This window comes from Carassius gibelio, chromosome B12 (genome assembly GCF_023724105.1).
Source record: "Carassius gibelio isolate Cgi1373 ecotype wild population from Czech Republic chromosome B12, carGib1.2-hapl.c, whole genome shotgun sequence".
NCBI classification, from domain to species: Eukaryota; Metazoa; Chordata; class Actinopteri; order Cypriniformes; family Cyprinidae; genus Carassius; species Carassius gibelio.
The window spans coordinates 20,921,707-20,937,759 of record NC_068407.1 but is presented as its reverse complement, the minus strand read 5'-3'; positions in this window follow the sequence as shown (position 1 = coordinate 20,937,759).

Sequence of the window (16,053 nt, the reverse complement as noted above, 5' to 3'; positions counted from 1 at the left end):
TATATGACTTTTGGTGCATCTCAAAAACATTTAAATGCTCATCAAATATCTTGATGATTAGACATTTTCTATTAAAGCTGCATTTAAACAGCAAAGGTTTAAAGCATTTTAGGTTGATATTTTTTAGCTGATCTTCAGGACACTTTTGGGAAATATTAGTGTTTACACTATAAATGTGTTTGAGTGATCGGATCACAAACCGTTCTGGACAGCTCAAAATGTGCTCTGCATTTGCGGTCAGAGTAAATGAGACAACCATGCAACCCAAACAAACCTGCATCTCCATGAAACTTCTTGTCTGAGAAAGCTCACGTCCAGAGATGGGAAAGGCCATTATGATATATTACAGGAACACAACAGATCTTCATTACCCTTTAAGGCTGAGTCTCATTCTGTGGCATTTGGAGCTCAGTTTATGACACAATGGCTGACGACTGAACGTCTCCCACAGCTCTCTGTTCATTAAATATAGATGAGCTCCTTTCTGAAGTGTTCAGTGGCTCTGATGTATGACCAAACTCCGGCTAAAACAAAAAGAAGTCAAACTCAAAGTTACCCCAAGGTAAAATCTCATGCAAAAGCATTTAACAATGTGAGCTTAATGCTATGAAACACTGGACAGATCCAGAATTAAAATAAATACTTTTGAAGAGCTGAATCAAAACATTTTTTTTTTTTAAACACAAACACACTCTCTCTCTCACACACACACACACACACACAAACACACACATCTCTCCTGCTGTTCTGTGTTTGAGAGGTTCAATAACTACAGCAGAAGATCAAAGATGGTGAGTATGATGCTGGGTTTTATGAGACAAAAAGAGACAATTATGAATTAAATACATAAACTTAGTGGGAAAAAAGTCACAATTTGGAGATTTGAAGTAGGGAATTGCACAATTTATGTCAGATTTGTGACATTTAAACCTGCAAATCTCAGAAATAGTTGTCATAGTGAGATATAAACTCAGATCTGTGAGACTTAAAGACAACATATTTATATTAAAAGCAAAAATTCAACATTTAAAGTCAGAATTGTGAAATATTAAGTTTTAATTGTAATTGTGAGATGTAAACTTTTCAAATGTGACAAAGTGTGAATTGTGAGATATAAAGTCTATAAATACAAGATTTCAGGTGAGAATTTAGAAATATATAGTCAGATATGAACTTGCAGTTATAAGACGTAAAGTCAGAATTCTAAGATTAAAAAGTCACACTTTATTTATTTTCAATTCTGTGGTGGGAAAAAAATAAATAACTGAACTGTAAGATAAAAAAAAATCACAAGACATACACTCAACAATTTTAATCTCCTAGCAGAAACGGGCTTCCACAGTAAGTCGATTTTGAATAAAAGCATCTATTAAATGCATGTAAATGTAAAATTACAGAGCTAAAACTACAGCCCAGCACTGGCAAAGATGATCTGCTGGACCTTTCTAAAAGGCTTTCCATTGATTAATGTGAATAAGTCTAATTATTAATTGAAATGCATTTTTATCATAATGTGGTTTTTGACTGTAAATAATGTCTTCTCATATCTTATTGTTTTAATACTGCATGGAAAAAGCTGATTAGTATGTGTCCTAAAAGATGCAGCAGATAAATATATCATCACACTGAAAAGAACTAAAGTGATTCTCTGCCTCACACAAAGATCCTAATCAGAGGCGCTTTAGTCTCTAAGAGGAGAGAATGGCATTCTAAGAGTCTGCACTCAAAGTCATTCTGGAAGAATCTGCATGAGCGATGAGATCAAGTGTCTGCGAGCTGTAACGCTATGCAGCGTGTCAAGATGAGGACTCTTGGGTTGCTATTCGAGGATCTTGTGTTCCTCCAGCCTTTGATGCAGTCAGATGAAAGCGTTTTAATTGTGCATCTGTGAGCGGGAGTGATACACTACACTACATACAGTGCAATTCACTCCGGTCACACAGATTGGGATGCACATTAGCAGCATTAAAAAAATGCTTCTTTCTGAAAAACTGTCTTGTTTTGTTTTGCTTGTATATTCTTTGATTTCCCATAAATATCTGGCTGCGTTACAAATTAACATCTTGGCCACTTCTGCCAATATCAGTGGAATAAAGAAAACTAATCAGGCATTATTTTTTATTATTATTATTATTGGCAATGAAACAGCACGGTGAATGGATGGATGGATGACATTATTATCATCATAAAAACAGTCCTCCTTCTTTCCTGGCCCTATGGATTCATAAAAATACATATGGCTACCATCTCTCCAATGCCATGAGAGAAATGAAAGCAGCATGTGTGTGTTTTGGGAGTGACATTAAAAGTGGAGTGTTGCTCTGACATCCAATCAACAGAAACTGAGCAGCGTCCAGACCAGCATGCTGGCAGCAAATGAAGCGAAAAATAATACAGTAATTTGCATTATTATGGGACCCGTGGGGCAGACAAGAGAAAATAGTCTTTGAGACGCTAATGAGGAAAGATAAGGGCAGGTTAACACACGGGGTAATGAGATATAGCACGAGCTGATCCCCAGACCTGTCACTTATCATTCAAACTTCACCTCTGACTGCAGAGAGAGGGGGGGGAGAGGGGGGGGGAAGAGAGAGAGAGGGGGGGGGAGGGGGAGGGGGAGGGGGAAGGGGGGAAGAGGGAAAACAACAACAAGGAAAGAGGAGAAGAAAAATGTAGGAAAGAGAAGAAGAGAAGAAATGAAGAACAAGGACGAGGAAAAAGTAGAAGAAAATGGAACAAATGAAACATGAGGTAGGAAGAAAAGAATGAATGGGGAGGAGGGGTAGAAGAAGATGATGATGATGATAAAAGAAGAAGAAAAGTAAGCAAAGAAGAGGAAAATAAAATGGATGAGAAGAAAAACTAACAAACAAAGGAAAAGGAAAGAATCAAAAAAGAATGAAGGAAGAGAAAGGAAAGAGAGATCGAAAACAAAAAAAATATTAAGAAGGATGAAGAGCATGAGGAAAGAAAAGTAGAAGAAGGAAGGAAGGAAGGATGGAAAGAAAAGGAAGAATATGGGAAGGCAATGAGCTACAATGAACACTTGAAGAAATCCTGCATTTCACAAGATCAACAAACAGCTGACACACACACACACACACAAATACACATACACACAGACACACACACACACACGTTTGTGTGGTCATCCCATAGGTGTAATGGTTTTTACCTCATAAGTCTCATAAGTCATTATACAGAGTTGTGTCCTGATATGACACAAAAACAAGAGCACACAAACACACACACACACGCAAACACACACACACACACTCTTGTTTTTGTATCATATCAGGACACAACTTTGTATGACATGGGTATGACACAGGTTTTACAAGGAAAGGGTAACTTATGAGGACATAACCCATGTCCCCATTTTTCAAAACCATACAGAATGAGTTTTTTTGAAAAAGTAAAAATGCACAAAGTTTCCTGTGAGGGTTAGGGTTAGGTGTAGGGTTGGTGAAGGGACATAGAATATACAGTTTGTACAGAATAAAAACCATTACACCTATGGGATGAACACACTTTTGTGTGTGTGTGTGTGTGTGTGTGTGTGTGTGTAGCAGTCACCCGAGCTGAGGCAAGGAGCAGGAAACAGTGGAGATGTGGGAAACGCTTGAGGATGAACGACTCTGGAGTGGAGCCATGATAATATGGTAATGACTTTGCTGGGGGTCGCTGGGTTGGCATTTCACACTCTTTCACTCAAATTGTTTGCCAACAGTGCCAGTAAAAGTGACTACAGCAGCTGTCCAAACACTTCCTGAGAGCACACACGTATTTCACACTGATTACAATGTCACTGCATTCAACCAGCACTGTGTATGTCACAGACAAAAACCATGGAAGGATATATATATATATATATATATATATATATATAAAAAAAACAATGGGTGTAATCTAGTCAGCATTCGTAAATATTATTAAATAAATAATTATTTTACTTTGTATGAATGCTTTTATCTTTGTGAAAATAAATATTTAGGATGTTGGATAAAAAATGCTTACTATATTTGCCTGTAACAAAAAGTTATATTATATTTAAGTAAAACTAAAACCATACAAAAACGATTTTTACATCACGATTTGGTATGGTTTCGGTACAGCAGAGGGAAAAACTATACATAGATTTTTTTATTATTATTAAACAATGGTTTACTGAACAAATTACTTGAATAAATTGAATTACAATGAAAATTTTCTTCAGGATAAAAATCTACCTGAGGTTATGTTCTAAATAGGCAGCCCTTTTACATTACTATAACATTACAGTTAACAACAGACATCAAAACCTAAATTTAATCAAGCTACAATTTATTTTTAAATATAATAATAAACACTAAACGTAAAAAAAAATGCAAACATGTAATGTTCTCTAGGGATAATGGTTTCAGTTGATGCACCGGTTCTCTTAGTATCCCTGTAAAGATGGGAGAGGGCATCAGGTTTTACATTTTTGGAGGCTGGGCGATACGAGAGAGAGAAGTTGAACCGGCCAAAGAAGAGTGCCCATCGGGCCTGGCGTGAACTCACCCTATTGGCCAAACGGATGTATTACAAATCCTTATGGTCCGTCCAAACCAAGAAGGGTTGCGCTGACCCCTCCAACCAGTGATGCCATTCACCCAAGGCCAGTCTGTCCGCCAACAGCTCCCATTGTAGCACCTGGCGTACGTGTTGGGTGTGTACCTGAAGTGAAGGAGAAAAAATAAGAATGTCATCAAGGTACACAAAGACAAACTTGTTAACCATGTCTCGCAACACGTCATTAACCAGGGCCTGGAAGACAGCTGGGGCATTTGTCAGGCCAAAGGGTAGCACCTTATACTCATAATGTCCCGGAGGAGTGATGAATGTTGTCTTCCACTCATCCCCCTCTCGAATCCTAACCAGGTGATTACGGAGGTCCAACTTACTGAAGACCTTGGCTCCCTGCAAAAGTTCAGAGGCAGATGACATTAAGGGCAGGGGGTACCTATTCTTAATGTCATTCAAACCTCTGTAATCAATACAAGGGTGCAAGGAGCCGTCCTTCTTCTTAACAAAGAAAAATCCTGCACCAGAAGGAGATGAGGAGGGACGGATGAGTCCGGCATCTAGGGACTCATAAATATATTTGTCCATAGCCTCTCTTTATGGACCAGACAGGGAATATAACTGACCCCTGGGCAGAGAAGTGCCTGGGAGGAGGTTGATGGCACAATCATAAGGCCGGTGAGGAGGCAGGGACTTGCTGAAGACCTGCCGCAGATCCCAGTACTCCTCCGGCACCCCGGACAGATCAGCATCATCCACCTGCACAACAGGAAACACAGCACCAGGAAAAGAGGCAGAACCCAAACAAGACTGAAGACAAGACTGCTTCCAAGACAAAACTGAGTTTCTGGCCAAATCCACATGAGGGCCATGCTGCACCAACCATGGGTGTCCCAGAACCACGGGGGCACTCGGGGAGTCAAGAAGGTACAGCTCGGTTATCTCATGGTGATTGCCCGAAACGATAAGACTTACAGGAGTGGTGAGGTGAGTGATGGTGGTGATAGGGGAATCATCAAGAGACTGAACAGAGATAGGAGTAGAGAGGGGAATGGCAGGAATTCCCCACTGCTTGGCCAGTGCCGTGTCCATGAAACTACCACCAGCCCCAGAATCCACCATTGCCGAACAGGAATGACTGGAACCTCCAAACTGGACACCCACAGGAAGAAGTGTGCGGGAGGAGTGGGGGAAATTAAGAGGAGCCCACCAGAATCCCCCTGGGTACTGATGGGCCCTGGCTTTTAGCGGGCATTTACAGATGAAGAGAAAGCCTCCCACAGTAGAAACATAAGCCCCGGGTGAGTCTCTCTTGCTTCTGCTGAGGAGTGAGATGCAGATGTCCCACCTGCATAGGTTCAGGGTCAGCAAGAGATGGCAAAGGCAGGACCTTGGTGGAGTCGCTGGTCATTTCTCCCACCCTCCAAGAAGTGCGAGCAGTCAATTGTTGGTGATGATGGCGAAGACGGTTCTCTACACAGAGGGCAAAGTCGACCAGATCATCAAAACTGCGTGGAAGCTCCTTGGTGGCGATCTTGTCTTGGATCTCCTCATCTAGTCCAGCACGGAACACAGCTTTGCAAGACCCCTCATTCCAGTCACATGCCACTGCTAAGGTCTTGAATTCAATGGAAAACTCAGTCACTGAACAGCCTCCTTGCCGTAGCCGTGACAGTCGAATAACTTGACCATCTTCCGTCGAAAGTCCTCAAAAGAAGCACAAAAGGGAGCCCGGACCTCCCACACTGAAGTTCCCCAGGAGGGTTAAAACATAAGCCACCTTAGTCTCTTCCTGGGCATACAGGCGGGGCTGGAGGGCAAAGACTAGGGAGCACTGAGGCAGGAAGGCTCTGCTGGAGTTAGGGTTCCCATCATAGGGAGGTGGGTTGTTGGCATGAGGCTCAGGGTCATGACGGGTAGAGAAAAGTTCAGTGGGGTCCTCCGATCTTTTTCGAAGTTCCTGAAGCTGGGCAATCAGCTCCGACAGCTGGGCATTAAGGAACTCAACCTTCGGTGATCGCGAGCATGGAAGGCTGAAGAGTGGCGCTACCTGAAATCAGGAGGAAGAGGGAAAAAACTAAACTAAAGGATGAAAAACAATACGGGCACGATCTCTGTGCAAGCTAAAAGAGAGATGTGGACAAAGCTGAGACGTGAGCGAGAACAACACGACGATCTCTCAACAGACCGCACACATGAGGAGACTAAATAGAGAAGGAGTGATTGTCATGATGCAGAGCAGGTGATGGTGACCAATAACAAGATAATAATGAAACAAGAGGGTGGAGATGGGCACCACGGTGACACAGAAGCACATGGTAAGTGTAAACAACCACACACACTATAGGGAAAAACAGACAGATCAGCCCGGGGATGTGACATGTAAATTGCACATAATTCAGTTTTTAAAATAAACTTCTAAATTAAATTAAACAATTTATTTGTGGTTGAAATACAATCTTTAAAACCTTGGCTGTCATAACTTCTTTCATAACAGATTTCTTTAAACATGCATTAAATAATGAAGACATCACTAACAGGTAAAATAAAATATGAGTATGTAGTGCAATATTTCACAAAATGCTCTTCTCTAGACTTCATTTCTCTTGTGAATACAACAAGCTGTGGACACTGACGACTTGCCAGAAGCAAATGAAATGCTACGTGACATTTCATTAAGAAGTTGATTTACTGATGTCTTATAATAATAATATCATCTGTTAACATGAGAGCCTCAACTCATGGCATCTAAACAGTAACAAAACAGATTCTCTTATAGATATCACATCGGACTCTGACGCGTACTGTACGTGAGGGCCAGTGAATCCGATGTAAAATCAACAAGATCTTGTTTTTTTAGTTGTCAGAATCAATATCCAGCACCATGAGGGACAGAAGAGAGGCAATGAGGTGAGAAAAACACACCCACAAAGAAAGAGATTAATGAGATTGTGTGAAATATGGCATTGAATAGATAGATAGATACGATATAGATGGAAACAAGGAAAAAGATAAAAGAGACCTAAAGTGTGTGTGTGTGTGTGTGTGTGTGTGTGTGTGTGTGTGTGTGTGTTTGTGTAGGAAGAGCTAAACTATCTGAAGGTCTTCTAAGTAAATGTAAGATGGTAAAAGAAATCTACTCACAGATTCATGAATCATCTCTGCTAAGCACCCCCAAACAAAAGCGAAAGCACCCTCAGATAAAAATATTAATAGCGTATTAATTTTCACCATCAATGAACACACAGACAGCTGCATACACAAATTAGCTAAATTTATGCATAAACACGATCTTTCAAATTAGGGTATTATTTTCATCATGCTTTCATGCATAGTCGGAGGGTGAACCAACTATTTAAATCTATTAAATGAAAACATCATAAAAACATATTTTTAGGCTTGAACAAGACATGGGTTTCATGCAAAATATGTTTAGTGGGACTGAATTTGTATTTAATGTGTTTACCATTTAATTAAAACATTATAAATTGATAACGGTTCCTTCCAGTGAATAACATATGTACAGAAATGACATTATCACTAACTTTGATCTATTGCATTCTCAAAGAACCGAACTATCGTTAAAATCACTGACGCTGTCTACACTAAACATTTCTGATTAAGCTGCACAATATTTTTGTGGAAACTGTGATACATTTAATTTAAAGATCCCCAGATGAATAGAAAGTTAAAAAGAAGATTTATTTTAAATGAATTTTTTTTTTTTTTACATTATAAATTACTTTAATAATGAGGGCTGCAAACTAGCTTCATGTTATATGCCCTATGTACACGGTTGTCTCTGTGTAACAATGCCCAGTGTTTTGTCCCTGTTAAATAAACAAACAAATAAAACAAAATCAAGGGAGATAAAAAATAAAGACACAAAGATATGTTTTACATTTTTTTGCTTTGATTTTACACTTTGCCAATAAAGTCAGTTTAAGTAGTGTGCAAATCTTCCAAACTCCAGCCTGCATCTGTAGACATTTTAATTATTCAGGAGTGAAACTGTGATACAAAACCCTCAAGCAGGAAAAAGCAAGTTTAAAATCATAAATTGTTTCTATGCTGTCCGACACACTTGGACAAATCATGATCGAAGACTTGTTTATTTGTCCTATGGGCATGCTGGTAATGATACCAGGACCTAAAGGAACACAGCAGCACTGTGTATTATATCAGAGAGGGGAGATTTTATTTCACTCACTCACCAACTAATGTAAGAAAAGCACAAACTCAGAGACAACATCACAAATCAAAATGTTGCAACTGTGTTAAACAAATGTTCCAAATGTTCAAGAAGTTACAATTGTCCAAAAAAAAAATCAGAATGTTCAAAAAGTTCAGGATGTCCAAAAATTGCTAAATGTCCAAGAAGTTCCAAATGTCCAGCAAGTTCAGATTGTTCAAAAAGTTCAGAATGTCCAAAAAGTTCAGACTGTTCAAAAAGTTCAGAATATTCAAAAAGTTCAGAATGTCCAAAAAATTCAGATTGTTCAAAAAATTCAGATTGTTCAAAAAGTTCAGAATATTCAAAAAGTTTAGAATGTCCATAAAGTTCAGACTGTTCAAAAAGTTCCAACTGTTCAAAAAGTTCTGAATGTCCAAAAAGTTCAGAATGTCCAAAAAATTCACTGTTCAAAAAGATCAGAATGTCCCAAAAGTTCAGACTGTTCAAAAGTTACGACTGTTCAAAAAGATCAGAATGTCCCAAAAGTTCAGACTGTTCAAAAAGTTCCAACTGTTCAAAAAGTTACGACTGTTCAAAAGGTTCCAACTGTTCTAAAAATTTAGAATGTCCAAAAATTTCTGAATGTCCAAAAGTTCAGAATGTTCAAAAAGTTAAGAATATCCAAAAAGTTCAGAATGTCCAAAAAGTTCTGACTGTCCAAAAAGTTCTGAATGTCCAAAATGTTCAGACTGTCCAAAAAGTTCTGAATGTCCAAAATGTTCAGACTGTTTCCAAAAGTTCCAACTGTTCAATAAGTTCAGAATGTTCAAAAAGTTCAGAATGTTCAAAAAGTTAAGAATATCCAAAAAGTTCAGAATGTCCAAAAAGTTCAGACTGTTCAAAAAGTTCAGACTTTTCAAAAAGTTTCAACTGTTCAAAAAGATCAGAATGTCCAAAAAGTTCTGAATGTTCAAAAAGTTCTGACTCTCCAAAAAATTATGAATGTCCAAAATGTTCAGACTGTTTCCAAAAGTTCCAACTGTTCAATAAGTTCAGAATGTTCAAAAAGTTCTGAATGTCCAAAATGTTCAGACTGTTTCCAAAAGTTCCAACTGTTCAATAAGTTCAGAATGTTCAAAAAGATCAGAATGTCCAAAAAGTTCTGAATGTTCAAAAAGTTCTGACTGTCCAAAAAGTTCTGAATGTCCAAAATGTTCAGACTGTTTCCAAAAGTTCCAACTGTTCAATAAGTTCAGAATGTTCAAAAAGTTCTGAATGTCCAAAAAGTTCCAACTGTTCAAAAGGTTCCAACTGTTCAAAAAGTTCATAATGTCCCAAAAGTTTAGACTGTTCAAAAAGTTCCAACTGTTCAAAAAGTTCAGAATGTCCAAAAAGTTCTGAATGTTCAAAAAACAACTAGATATCACATGGATAGATATCAACCATGTTATGCATGTCAACTAAAATAAAAATAAAAATTTAAAGCACAATGAATAATTAAGAATGCTTTTCGTCAACGGAGCATGTTTACTTTACAAACACATGTTTCATAGCACCACTGAAAAAACTAAGACGTGAGTGAAGATTTCAGGAGAGATGCATCACGTTAAAATACAATTGCAATTTTACTGGTGGATTAAAAATTTTAAGCTTTTGTTTAAACGTTAAAATGACTGTAAAATAATAATATTTATTGTTATGTATTATTGTTGTTCTTAATAAAAATATTAAACAAAATAAATCCTTTAATATTTCACAGTGGATTAAAAAACAATTTAAAAAAAAAATATTTTACAATACATACATACATTTCAATAGTGATATGTATTGCTGCCTTAATTTCTTCATTTTCAAAAGAAAGAATATGGTGCACTTTGATAATTTTGGAGGAAGATGGTGGTGATTTTGGTTTTATTTTGATGAATCGTGCAGCCTTGAAACTTTTTAGCAGTTATAAATAAAACAGATTATTGAAGCATTTAATAAAATATTATTTCAGACTTTTTACTTCAAAATTTCATGTTTAATCCAATGTTTCTTGCAGTTTCTTTATAAATAATTGTTACATTTTTTAGCAATTTCTTGAGTGTTTTTTTTTTTCAGTGTACATTACTAGATTAAAATTAATATAAGTCTAAGGCTTATCATAAAAGGTAAACCTTAAGAACAAGCTGCAACCTGTCTCTAGAAATTACACCTATATGTCCTTAGAGGCACTTTATGATTATTGTTATTATTATTATTATTATTATGTCTTGTGAAAAACCTCCATTTCCTGCTCCATTTGGCATCTGTTTTGTTCCATTTGAGGGCAAAGCTGTTATTAAGGTTAATGCAGGACAATAATGACAGACTATTCTCTGCCACCTTTTCACCGCAGTGAGAATAATGAACCCAACTTCACTGCACATTTCAGCTCAATTAAACGCTGAGGTTTTCTAAGAGGGGTGTTATTATTTTCTCTTGGAAAGTGGGTAATTATTTCATTTTCTTGTGCACCTCTTTCCATCTGAGGAAGCGGTTTGACTGAGCAGAAGACGGCGTAATAACGTCTTGGCGTAATAACCTGTTCTGTTCAATAATATGTTTATTAATTATTTTAATGAATTATCAATTAATTTACCTATACATTAGTCACCATGTATTTTTATATAACAAAAAATTATATATATATATATATATATATATATATATATATATATATATATATATATATATATATATATATATATATATATATATATATTATTTTTTTTTTTTTTTTTTTTTTTTTTTAATAGAGCAAATGTATTTAAAATGCAATGAATGAAGACAGATTTTAAAGCTAAGCAGTAATATAAAAAAATAAAAATCACATAAGCAATGTAACCACTTTAAGCCCACTATACAGTAAATAATAAAATTAAATAAAAATAGATTAAACCTGCATAGTAATATTTAAAAATGAATAAAAACTAAAATAAAAGATAGTAAAAATTACAAAAGCACATAACAAAAAATAAAAATAAAATACAATTAAAGTAAAAAAAAGTTAATTAAAAAAAGATTAATAAATAAAAATTGAAAACACTGAAATAAAACTTATTTGAATTATTATTCATAAATACCATTATATTTAATTTTTTTATCTGAATGGTTGCATGACAGTTTTTCCACAAAAAAAGAAAAATTAAGCCAAAAAAAAAACATTTGCATTTCATGTAACTGCATATCAAAAAGTTGAAATTGCTCAACTAATTTTGATGAGTTCACATAAAAACATAAGCTTACTGATGATATCATGTTTTACAGTGAGGATGTTATACTCAAGTCACTGTATGCATAACATTTTACATAAATGAATAGCTGTGGATGAATCACAGCTCATTCCTGTCTAAAACAAAGTTGCTCAAAGTGTTTTGTTCTTTGCTCACGTCTCATCCAGCTCTCAGACTGACTGTGAAGTGTAAGTCAGTGTTGTACTGCAGTCCAATTATGGAGCCACAGCTAAAGCCTAATTACTTTTCAGGAGCTCAAGGAACATGTAATCCTTCTTGAAAACCCCTTTTCTGTGTTGCAGAATGAAGGAACATTCATTAATTAGCCTGCCTTCAGGTGGAGATCCTTTCTGTCCTGATCTTAACACACTGTTGTGTTTCCTCTCACACTCAATTATTCTGTTTGAAGCCGATCACTGACATGAATGACAGCCAGTGTGTGTGTGTGTGTGTGTGTGTGTGTGTGTGTGAGGCTGCATCTGTCTGAGGATCTAGTGTTTTCAGTTTTTCTTGAATCCTGAAACTTTGGGTTTCCAGCGTAAATACTTAACTTCTGTGAAATACATTCATCCTTTTCTCAATATCTCTCTCTATGTTTTTTGTTTGTTTGTTTGTTTGTTTTTGTTTTGTTTGTATGAAAAAAATTTGAAAGTGCGATTTTAAGCAAAATTTGTTAATTAGTTAATTCATGGAGAAAATACTGATAAAGTACATATTAAATATTCTTATAAATTTGATACAATTACAATTCAAATACAATTGATCATCAATATTTACAAAAACATACATATATTTGTCATCTTTTTGTTAGTTTTGTTTTTTTGGATGTTGTTTATATGTAATTTTAAATATTTAAGTTTAAGTTTAGAGTTACATGGAGGAATAACGTAATAACAACATCATCATAACATTGAAAACACCCATTTTATGTTTGAAATGAATGAAGGAGTGAATAATAAATGGTTTGAACAAAAATAAATAAAAGCTTTAATTGATAAAGAAATACATACCTATATTGAATAAATAATAAATAAAATAAAATGCATTAAATAAATGAATGTAAAAAATAAATAAATGACTAAATGAACTGAATATGTAAATTTATTTATTTATTTAATAATTAAATAAAGGCTTTGATAAAATGCATGCGCTAAATGCAAGATACATGAATAAATACAAATAAATACACTTAATAAATAAAATAAAAATAATGTTTTTTTAATTAAAATAAAGAAACAAATTGAACAAATAAAGAAATACAAGCTTTAATTAATACAGAAATGTCTTACATGCATAATGTTTTAATATATAAAAAGGACATTCATTAAATATTCTTTTAACTATTATAAAAAATAAAATAAATCAAGGGATATTTAACATTTCAATCCAAATACTTGAATTTTAAGTTAATGTTTTTGACATTCAACTGTAAACCAGCTAGTCTAATAATAAACCGGCATGCAGCCACTCCATGCCCTGCACAACAAACCAAGTAATCATATTAGAGCGTGTCTATTAAAATACAGTCAAATATGAGTTTCACAGAAATGTTGCATCACCACAAAAACCCTTTAAACACTGAGAAGGAAACCTGCCAGACACTACAACCCAAAAGAAAATAAAGAGACTTCACTCCAACTCGCCAAACAAGGTCCAGAGGAAACACTAAAGCTCAACAGCAGATCAAATGTAGATTTATTGCCCTCTCTTCCAAATAATATTTCAGTGAATGACGCATACAGGTTTCAGCAAACGTCACTGATGTTAATGACACGAACAGAGAAACTCCAGCAGTTTCCCTCGACTCTATGAAGCAACACTAGATCTGAAACTGAACACCAGAGAGTGAGAATACAATTAAAACATACCGATGAGAAACGATTAATGATCATAACAGCATTAGCACACACACACGATACAGAAGGACTATACCTTACTCGTCACACAGATGAACCTTGTCATTGCAATGACATTCAAAGTGAATTCAGCTGTGAATTGTTCACATATGGTTTATAATGGCCACATTTAATTTTCCCTATTTTAAGTCCTGTAAAAATAATAATTCCTATCACATGCCCATAAATAATAATGCATGCAATTTATGAACTACTAGTAAAATAATGGTTTTACAAATGTCTCCCTGGAGCACAAAAGCAGTCTTAAGTCTCTGGGGTGTATTTATAACAATAGCCAAACATACATTGTATGGGTCAAAATTACAGGTTTTTCTTGTATGCCAAAAACCATTAGGATATTAAGTAAAGATCATGTTCCATGAAGATATTTAGAAAATTCCCTACTGTAAATATATTTAAACTTAATGTTTGACTAGTAATATGCATTACTAAGATCTTCATTTGGACAAATTAAAAGATGATTTTCTCAATAATTGTTTTTATTTATGTATTTTTTTCACACCCTCAGATTCCAGATTTTCAAATAGTTGTATCTCAGACAAATATTGTCCACATCAATGGAAAGATTATTTATTCAGCTTTCAGATGATGTATTAATCTCAATTTCAAAGAAATGTACACTTAAATCTGGTTTTGTGCTCCAGGGTTACATATGCTTCATTGTTTCAATTAATGTCTTAGTTTATTCCGAGAAATAGAATAGATAACCAATCAAAAATGATATTTAAAATTATAAATATATATCGATTTTTGGTGTCCACATTACATTAGGTCTTAACATCATCCAGAATATGTTATAATTTTATATATATTTACATAAAAAGAAAAGGATCTTTTGTGATTGTGTGTAATGTACTAACACAATTGAAAATATGCTGAAATGTTTGAAAAAAGTGCACTTTCGATGATATCTGTAGTGATATTAGCACTAAAGAGTTTTGAAAATGTATTTTCAATAAATGCCTGTGAAAATTGTGCCAAAGCAATTCAAATAAACTGTAAACACATTGTTAATCGGCTCCACCTACACATACAGATATATACACATTTGAGACACAATATTGTCTACATTAGTTACAGCAGAACCGTTGTGCTTCTCTGAGAAACACATCTTGTTCCTGAACGAATCAATGATTCAATGATTCACTGAGTCACTTGCTGTGTTCCTGAATAAAGCATCCATTCGAACAAATCAGCTGCACGAATGATTCAATGACTTACTCATTAAGACTTGATCTTGCTCCCATCTACTGCCCATTTTAGTTTCATAATTAAAATATCATTTCATTTTTAATTTCAGATTTTTATATAGCCTAATCAAAATATCATTTTTAATTGAATTTATGCAATTACGGTGCAAATGCTGCTTTAGATGCAGCTTCTATGCCCCTTCTGCATGCAAAAATGAATTCTGTTGATCCTGATTTCATTTGATTGGTGACATCCTATAATGTCTAAAACATAATTTATGTATTTTTATATCAAATAATTTTAGGGAAAATGCCCAGGAAATCAAACTAGCAAAAATAACCCCTTATTGAAAAGATGTTAATCATCACAGAGAATATGACACCAGATCAAAAACTCACCCAGCTAAATATTGTCATCCACAAAATCCAAGACCTGTTTGTCATCATTGTACACTCCTAATAGGATGCTCAGAAAATTGGTCTGCGAAATCACAGAGAGTTACTAATGAGTCTGCAAATATCATATAAAGCAGTCCTGGAAAAATGGTGCATGAGTCCTCAAGTACATTAAGTTAACCATTTAATAAAAACTGCAGTAAGTCAAATCTGTTGTCAGTATTGAGGAACAGCAGTAGGTTAAGGTTTGGACTGCTTTAAATCTCGATTCTTAATTACTTTTTGTGACTCTTAAACTTTCTGTCTAACAAAAATTAGCACACACACACACACACACACACACACACTTCCAGTGATTGCAGCCATTAATCTCGAGTGGAAAACAAAGAGCAGAGCGAACAAATGCTTCCTCTAAACACATTTATTTCTGGTGACGACCCAGCTCCTAGAGTTATAATTGACCACACAAATCAGACTAACAGCCCTTCAGCGTTTCCTAAAGTCTCTAACAAACAGCCGTCACCATTCCTTCGCTGGAGAACCAGAGAAGGATCTTCTGAGGGATATTTGCTCTT